Below are 10,476 nucleotides of genomic sequence, written 5' to 3' on the forward strand. Positions count from 1 at the left end.
CTTTTTTATTTTGATAGGGCTATTAGATTAGGTGTAATAAGTTTAAATATCTGTAATTTGTTTATTATTTTCTGTAATTTAGTTTTGTACTTTAGCTAATTTAATTTAGGTAATTGTATTTAATTTAGTTAATTTATTTAATTATTGTGTAGTGTTAGGTGTTAGTGTAACTTAGGTTAGGTTTTATTTTACAGGTACTTTTGTATTTATTTTAGCTAGGTAGTTAGTAAATAGTTAATAACTATTTAATAACTATTCTACCTAGTTAAAATAAATACAAACTTGCCTGTGAAATAAAAATAAACCCTAAGCTAGCTACAATTTAACTATTAGTTATTGTAGCTAGCTTAGGGTTTATTTTATAGGTAAGTATTTAGTTTTAAATAGGAATAATGTAGTTAATGATAGTAATTTTCTTTAAATTTATTTAAATTATATTTAAGTTAGGGGGTGTTAGGGTTAGACTTAGATTTAGGGGTTAATAACTTTAATATAGTGGCGGCGACGTTGGGGATGGCAGATTAGGGGTTAATAAATGTAGGTAGGTGGCGGCGATGTTAGGGACGACAGATTAGGGGTTAATAATATTTAACTAATGTTTGCGAAGTTGCAGTGCGGCGGTTTAGGGATTAATATGTTTATTATAGTGGCGGCGACATTGGGGCAGCAGATTAGAGGTTAATAAGTGTAGGTAGGTTACGGCGACATTGGGGCGGCAGATTAGGGGTTAATAAATAGTATGTAGTGGCGGTGACGTTGGGGGCGGCAGATTAGGGGTTAATAAATGTAGATAGGTGGCGGCGATGTTAGGGACGGAAGATTAGGGGTTAATAATTTTTAACTAATGTTTGCGAAGTGGGAGTGCGGCGGTTTAGAGGTTAATAGGTTTATTATAGTGGCGATGACGTTGGGGCAGCAGATTAGAGGTTAATAAGTGTAGGTAGGTTACGGCGATGTTGGGGGCAGCAGATTAGGGGTTATTAAGTATAATGTAGGTGGCGGCGTTGTCCGGAGTGGCAGATTAGGGGTTAATAAGTATAATGTAGGTGTCAGCGATGTTGGGGGCGTCAGATTAGGGGTTAATAAGTGTAAGATTAGGGGTGTTTAGACTCGGGATTCATGTTAGGGTGTTAGGTGTAGACATAACTTTTATTTCCCCTTAAGAATCAATGGGGCTGTGTTACTGACGCTGCTTTTTTGCAGGTGTTAGACTTTTTCTCAGCCGGCTCTCCCTGTTGATTCCTATGGGAAAATCGTGCACGAGTACATACGACCAGCTCACCGCTGACTTAAGCAGCGCTGGGATTGGAGTGCGGTAATGAGCAAAATTTTGCTCAACGCTCACTTCTTGTCTTTTAACAACCGGGTTTCTGAAAACTCGTAATACCAGCGCTGCATGTAAGTGAGCGGTGAGAGAAAACTGCTCATTAGCACCGCATAGCCTCTAACGCAAAACTTGTAATCTAGGCCTTTGTATTTAGATTTAAATAGGTATTAGTTAATAATTGTAACTTTAATTTAGTTATATTTTAATTATGCTAAAGTTAGGGGTGTTAGGTTTAGGATTAGGTTTAGGGTTAGGGTTAGGTTTAAAGTTAGGGGGTGTTAGGTTTAGGGGTTAATATAGGTAAGCTACTTTGTATTTAGATTTAAATAGGTATTATTAGTTAATAATTGTAACTTTAATTTAGTTATATTTTAGTTATATTTTAATTATGTTAAAGTTAGGGGGTGTTAGGTTTAGGGTTAGAGTTAGGGTTAATGTTAGGGGGTGTTAGGTTTAGTGGTTAATATAGTTAGATTTAGGTTGTTGCAATGTGGGGGCCGACGGTTTAGGTGTTTATAGCTTTAGTTAGTGTCTGCGATGTTTTGGAACAGCGGTTTAGGGGTTAATAGGTTTAGTTAGTGTTGGCGATGTGGGGGGTGCGGTTTAGGGGGTTAATAGGCTTAGTTCATGTTGGCGGTGTGGGGGTGGTGCAATTTAAGGGTTAATAGGTTTAGTTCATGTCGGTGATGTTTCGGAATGGCGGTTTAGGGGTTAATAGGTTTAGTTAGTCTTGGCAATGTGTGGGGGGCGGGTGCTGTTTAGGGGTTAATAGGTTTAGTTTGTGTCAGCGATGTGAGGGGTGCGATTTAGGGGTTAATAGGTTTAATTTGTGTCAGCGATGTTTCGGAATGGCAGTTTAGGGGTTAATAGGTTTAGTTAGTGCCAGCGATGTGGTGGGGGGGGTGCGGTTCAGGGGTTAATAGGTTTAGTTTGTGTCGGCGATGTGGGGGGTGCGGTTTAGGGGTTAATAGGTTTAGTTTGTGTCAGCGAGGTTTTGGGACAGTGGTTTAGGGGTTAATAGGTTTAGTTAGTTTCAGTGATGTCGGGGAATGGTGGTCTAGGGGTTAATACCTTTATTATAGACTTAGAGTTAGTGTTGGGGAACTGTGGTTTAGGAAGGGACAATGAAAAATTCTGAATATGACTAATGGATCTGAAAATTCAGAAACATATTTATTCATTTTCGAAATTTTTCGGGTTGTGCCAATTCGGAAATTCAGATGCATCCGAATTGCACAAAATTCGTCCGAATTCCGAATTCATCTGAAACAAGCGCACATGTCTAATATAAACAGATATTGAATGAGGAAGACATATCTATACACATCAGTACATATGATAATACATTATGTGCACAAAGCACAAAGAAGAAACAGACGGCTAGATTATGAGTTTTGCGGTACAGCTATACCGCTGAAAAATTGGCTATTGCGCGCAGAATGGCCGGGAACGCATATTACAAGTTGTGGCGGTATGGCTATACCGCAAGCATTTTAGCCTGTAACGCAACATCCATTCCGCACTCAAAAAAATTACGTTTGAGTGTGGGGTATTCATAGGACCTGTATTACAGTTTGTGCAGTCCGGCTAAAATACTTGGGTTACAGCCTATACCGACATGATCCATACCGCCATCTGAGACCAGTAGTTATGGATTTTGTGTAACAAAAGTGTTTCACAAAACTCATAACTAAAATGTTAAAAAAATACACTAACTCCCATAAACTACTTATTAACCCAAAAACCGTCACCTTCCCGCATCGCAAACACTATATTAAACTTATTAACCTCTAATCTGCCGCCCACCCACATTGCGACTGTTAAATAAAGCTATTAACCCCTAATCCGCCAACACTATATAAACCTATTAACCCCTCCCCGACATCGCCAACACTAATAAAAGTTTTTAATCCCTAATCCGCCGCTCCCCGACATCACCGACACCTAAATAAACCTATTAACCCCTAAACCGCAGGCCCCCCACATCGCCAACACTATAATAAAGTATAAACCCCTAAACCTCCAGCCCCCCCGCAACATAACTACTAAACCTATTAACCCCTAAACCGCCAGCCCCCTCACATCGCAAAACACTAAATTTAACTATTAACCCCTAAACCTAAAACCCCCCTAACTTTACATTAAAATTACAATATAACTATATTTAAAAAAATAAAACTTACCTGTGAAATTAAAAAAAACTAAATTTAAACTATAAATTAACCTAACATAACTATACTAATAAAATAAAAAAACTACCAATTAAAAACCTAAATTTAACATTTTAAAAAACCTAACACTATGAAAAAACTAAAGAAATCTAACATTACAAAAAATAATAAACACTAAATATGAAAAATTAAAAAACTCTAAGATTACAAAAAATAATAAACAAAATTATCAAAAATAAAAACAATTACACCTAATCTAATAGCCCTGTAAAATATAATAATAAAAAACACACCCTAGCCTGCAATAAATTACCAATAGCTCTTAAAAGGGCCTTTTGTAGGGCATTGCCCTAATTTAAACAGCTCTTAAAGGGACACTAAACCCACATTTTTTTCTTTCATGATTCCGATAGAGCATGCAATTTTACGCAACTTTCTAATTTACTCCTATTATCAATTTTTCTTCGTTCTCTTGCTATCTTTATTTAAAAAGCAGGAATGTGATGCATAGGAGCCGGCCCATTTTTGGTTGAGAACCTGGGTTATGCTTGCTTATTGGTGGGTAAATTTAAGCCTCCAATAAGCAAGTGCTATCCATGGTGCCTAAAATGGGCTGGCTGCTAAGATTTACATTCCTGTTTTTAAAATAAAGATAGCAAGAGAACGAAGCAAAATTGATAATAGGAGTAAATTAGAAAGTTGATTAAAATTTCATGCTCTATCTCAATCGTGAAAGAAAAAATTTGGGTTCAGTGTCCTTTTAAACAATAACTAAGTCCCGCCCTAAAAGTAAACCCCCCCGCCCAACCAACACTCCAAAATAAAAAAAACCTAATTCGTAATGGAAGCACTATGGAGAGTGCAATAACGCAATTTTTTTTGGCGTTATTTTCGCAACCTGTTTAGTGCAAAACTCGTAATTTAGGTGATATGTTGTTCTTATATTTACTGTATGTATATATATATATATTTATATATAGGTAGTGGATAGCGCACTCCCACTTGCCAAATTTTTATAGACCAGGGTGCATATGCAGTTAAAAATTCAATATATGCACTCTCTGGATTTATAACACAGCAATATTTAATACGTTGTGATGATTCGGGGCATTCACCCCTTCCTAAGACCTGAGCAAGGGGTGAATGCCCTGAAACATCACAAAATATTAAATATTGCTGTGTTATAAATCCAGAGAGTGCATATATTGATTTTTATATATATACTGTATATATACTATATATATATAGTTACATATTAAGCACGCGCTGGACTCCAGTCATCAAATAATTCTCAATTTTTATTATGTGATGTTTCAGGACCCCTAGTGCCCCTTCATCGGACAAACACTTTTAAACATGTAGACATATACTGCTCCCCTAACTCAATTCTCGGTAAGCGCTCCGATATGCGGACAGTCTCTCTGTGACCTGGCTTCCACGCTGATCCACAACCTCCTCTCACTGCCCTGTACTATGTCACAACCTCAGCGCTTCCCACGGGAACTCACTGCAAACACTTCGAACCGGTCCGGTGCCCAGGAATTACAGGGGGCTCCACCAAAACTTCCAAAACACATAAACAAAAGAACCATATCCTCGCACTCAGTGATGACAGGTCTGGGTTAAAGACCGGACACTGCCGATTACCATAAAAAAAGCTTTTATTACTTGAACACTTTAAAAAGGAATATATCCATCAAGGTAAGGAAGGTCAAACACGTTTCATATGCTCTTTACTTTCTCAATGACCCTTAATTTGCACAGAAACACACACCCCTATTTAAAGGGTGTAGACACACCTCTGTCTGCTACGTGTGACATGAAAATTTACATATTTGAACACTTAATAGTACTAGACAATGTTGCTTGCCTTATCTACTAATTGCATAACATATGTAAATACATTTTTATAACAAACATACGGCTAGATAACGAGTTGTGCGTTAAGGTTAAAAAGCAGCGCTGAGAGGTCCCAACGCTGCTGGTATTATGAGTCTTGAAATGACAGGCTCACCGCTCACTTTTTTGGCCAGACTCGGAAATACTGCATATCCACTTACGTCAATTGCGTATCCTATATTTTCAATGGGACTTGCATAGCGCCGGTATTACGAGTCTAACCAAAAGTGAGCGGTAGACCCTCTCCTGTCAAACCTGGTACCGCATTTAAAAGTCAGTAGTTAAGAGTTTTACACTACAACGCCATAGCATAAAACTGTTAACTAAAGTGCTTAAAAGTACACTAACACCCATAAACTACATATTAACCCCTAAACCGAGGGCCCCCCCCCACATCGCAAACACTAAAAAAAATGTAACCCCTAATCTGCTGAACCGGACATCGCCGCCACTATAATAAATATATTAACCCCTAAACCGCCGCACTCCCGCATCGCAAACACTGGTTAAATATTATTAACCCCTAATCTGCCGACCCTAACATCGCCGACACCTACCTGTATTAACCCCTAACATGTATTAACCCCTAATCTGCCGCCCCCAACATCGCCGCCACTATAATAAAATTATTAACCCTTAAACCTAAGTCTAACCCTAAACCTAACGCCCCCTAACTTAAATATAATTTTAATAAATCTAAATAAAATTACTATCATTAACTAAATTATTCCTATTTAAAACTAAATACTTACCTGTAAAATAAACCCTAAGATAGCTACAATATAACTAATAATTACATTGTATCTAGTTTAGGGTTTATTTTTATTTTACAGGCAACTTTGTATTTATTTTAACTAGGTACAATTGTTATTAAATAGTTATTAACTATTTAATAACTACCTAGCTAAAATAAAGACAAATTTACCTGTAAAATAAAACCTAACCTATGTTACAATTACACCTAACACTACACTATAATTAAATTAATTACCTAAACTAAATACAATTAATTACAATTTAAAAAAATTATCTAAAGTACAAAAAAAACACTAAATTACAGAAAATAATAAAATAATTACAAGAATTTTAAACTAATTACACCTACTCTAATCCCCCTAACAAAATAAAAAAGCCCCCCAAAATAAAAAAAAAGCCATACCCTACACTAAATTACAAATAACCCTTGAAAGGGCCTTTTGCGGGGCATTGCCCCAAAGTAATCAGCTCTTTAACCTGTAAAAAAAAAAAAGAATGAAGGTTCCTTTAAAAAAAAAAAAGAATGAAGGTTCCTTTAAATGACGTCATCCAAGATGGCGTCCCTTCAATTCCGATTGGCTGATAGAATTTTATCAGCCAATTGGAATTAAGGTAGAAAAAATCCTATTGGCTGATGCAATCAGCTAATAGGATTGAAGTTCAATCCTATTGGCTGATCCAATCAGCCAATAGGATTGAGCTCACATTCTATTGGCTGATTGGATCAGCCAATAGAATGCAAGCTCAATCCTATTGACTGATTGCATCAGCCAATAGGATTTTTTCTAATTTAATTCCGATTGGCTGATAGAATTCTATCAGCCAATCGGAATTGAAGGGACGCCATCTTGGATGACGTCATTTAAAGGAACCTTAATTCTTCAGTTGGACGTCGTTTGAAGAGGATGCTCCGCATCGGATGTCTTGAAGATATAGCCGCTCCGGGCCAGATGGATGAAGATAGAAGATGCCGCCTGGATGAAGACTTCTGCCCGTCTGGAGGACCTTTTCTTCCCGGCTTGGATGAAGACTTCTGCCCGTCTGGAGGACCACTTCTCCCACGGCTTCGTTGAGGACTTCAGCCCGGTTGGGTGAAGACTTCTCAAGGTAGGGTGATCTTCAAGGGGTTAGTGTTAGATTTTATTAAGGGGGTATTGGGTGGGTTTTAGAGTAGGGTTGGGTGTGTGGGTGGTGGGTTTTAATGTTGGGGGGGTATTGTACTTTTTTTTACAGGTAAAAGAGCTGATTACTTTGGGGCAATGCCCCGCAAAAGGCCCTTTTAAGGGCTATTTGTAATTTAGTATAGGGTAGGGCTTTTATTATTTTGGGGGCTTTTTATTTTATTAGGGGGATTAGACTAGGTGTAATTAGTTTTAAATTCTTGTAATTTTTTTATTATTTTCTGTAATTTAGTAGGGAGGGTTTTGTACTTTAGATAATTTTTTCAAATTGTAATTAATTGTATTTAGTTTAGGTAATTAATTTAATTATAGTGTAGTGTTAGGTGTAATTGTAACATAGGTTAGGTTTTATTTTACAGGTAAATTGTCTTTATTTTAACTAGGTAGCTATTAAATTGTTAATAACTATTTAATAACTATTATACCTAGTTAAAATAAATACAAAGTTGCCTGTAAAATAAAAATAAATCCTAAACTAGCTACAATGTAACTATTAGTTATATTGTAGCTATCTTAGGGTTTATTTTATAGGTAAGTATTCAGTTTGAAATAGGATTAATTTAGTTAATTGTAGTTATTTTATTTATATTTATTTAAATTATATTTAAGTTAGGGGGGTTAGGGTTAGGGTTAGACTTAGGTTTAAGGGTTAAGAACTTTAATATAGTGGCGGCGACGTTGTGGGTGGCAGATTAGGGGTTAATAAGTGTAGGTAGGTGGCGGCGACATTGGGGGCGGCAGATTAGGGGTTAATAAATATAATTTAGGTGTCGGAGATGTTGGGGGCAGCAAATTAGGGGTTAATAAGTATAATTTAGGTGGTGGCGGTATCCAGAGCGGAAGATTAGGGGTTAATAATATAATGCACGTGTCGGCGATGTCGGGGGCGGCAGATTAGGGGTTAATAAGTGTAAGATTAGGGGTGTTTAGACTCGGGGTTCATGTTAGGGTGTTGGGTGTAGACATAAAATGTATTTCCCCATAGGAATCAATGGGGCTACGTTAAGAGCTGAACGCTGCTTTTTTGCAGGTGTTAGTTTTTTTTCAGCCGGCTCTCCCCCATTGATTCCTATGGGGAAATCGTGCATGAGCACGTTTTGCTAGCTCACCGCTACCGTAAGCAGCGCTGGTATTGAGGTGAGATGTGGAGCAAAATGTTGCTCTCCGCACAAAGTAACCAATATAAATGATTGCTAATATCAAGAGGGAATGTAGGCGAAAAGTGTGGAGGAATTTCAATACACAATAAATAAATATACAATCAAGAATAGTGCTGACAATAATGAATATGGATATGAAGTTAAGAACAGACAATGCTGTACTAATATTATGAAAATGTTGCTCTTTAGTCAACATATAACTTTATGTCCCAATCCAAATTTAGACCTCTAGGGACCCTTGTCTTTTATTGGAATATCCAATATACCTCTTTCTGACCTAGAAGTTTAATTCTGTTGCCACCCCTGATATGCCTTTTGACATGGTGTATACCTTGGAATAACAGTGATCTACTATCTCCATTATGTAGATTTGCGAAAATGTAAAGCAACAGGGGTATCTGATTTTACATCCCCTATCGACCTTAAAGGGACAGTATACACTCATTTTCATATAACTGCATGTAATAGACACTACTATAAAGAATAAGATGCACAGATACTGATATAAAAATCCAGTATAAAACTGTTTAAAAACTTACTTAGAAGCTGTCAGTTTGGCTCTGTTGAAAAGGCAGCTGGAAAGCCCACTGCAAGTGGGAAATAAGACACTTCCCCCCTCCCCCTTCTTTTGCATATGAAAAGACCCTTTACACAAACAGGAGCAAGCTGGAGAAGGTAGCTGACAGTATTCACATAAAACTTTGGGGCTTGGTTAGGAGTCTGAAAATCAGAGCAATGTTATTTAAAAATAAGCAAAACTATACATTTATTTAAAAAAAAACCTTTATGGGCTATATAAATAGATCATCTACAAAACATTTATGCAAAGAAAAAATGAGTGTATAATGTCCCTTTAAGTGTTCTAGGAGCCTCTTTTTCAGGGGCCTTGTCGTTTGACCGACATACTTTATATTACAAAGTTTACATGTCAGTAAAAACACGACATATGGATATATTCCTTTTTAAAGTGTTCAAGTAATAAAAGCTTTTTTTATATCAATCAGCAGTGTCCTGTCTTTAACCCAGACCTGTCTTCACTGAGTGTGAGGATATGGTTCTTTCATATATCTCTCCTCTACACTGTGCCAGTAGGAGTGCAGAGGGGGCAAAAACACCATCCGTATACACTTAAAGGGACAGTTCACCCAAAAACTTTCTCCCCTTTAAATTATTCCCAGTGATCCTTTTTACCTGCTAGAGTGTATTAAATTGGTTGCAAGTGGCTCCTTTACTCCTATTTCAGCATTTGAAATAGCTGATTTAGCTTGTGGTTTCCCAACCTATACTGAAAGTTTTGATACTGGCGTATATGCTATTGACAAGCCTAAGTAAACACAGCCAGCAGAAGAGATTACACCCTCAGTGGGGGCATGATAGTTAAGTAATAAAATGATAATTTTCCATTGTTCTCTCTATGTATTGAGCTTTGGTGTTCCAGACAAATATAAGATAAGGAAGCAAGTCTGTGTACATGAAAGTGATAACATAATGAGACCTGATATTACCTGAAGCTCAACCCATAGTAATAGGCTGTGGTTTCGAAGCACAAAACCAGCTACTTCAGATACACAAATAAACCCGAAAATGCAATTTGTCAAATATTTTATACTCTGCAGTTGGTATAACAAGTCATTTAAAATACATTTATGGAAAAACAATTTTACAGTGTACTGTCTCTTTAATATATTCATAGCTCCACCTACCCCCCATTACAACTGTTCCTCACCACCTTATGTAGAATAATGTTTAGAGCTCATGAAATGTATATAAATATCATCAACTGAAATCAGATACTTATATGCTGTATACTCCATATAGTTACCTTATACTCGCACATCTCATAATCGTTCTGAGTTACCATATCTTCATACTCATATCCGCTATGACCGTGGCCCAAAACTGTCAACACTAGACCCACCCCACATACATCACTATGATGTGTGTATGTGGGTGGAACCATCCAGACATAAACATAACTATTC

Source organism: Bombina bombina, chromosome 1 (genome assembly GCF_027579735.1).
Source record: "Bombina bombina isolate aBomBom1 chromosome 1, aBomBom1.pri, whole genome shotgun sequence".
NCBI lineage: Eukaryota > Metazoa > Chordata > Amphibia > Anura > Bombinatoridae > Bombina > Bombina bombina.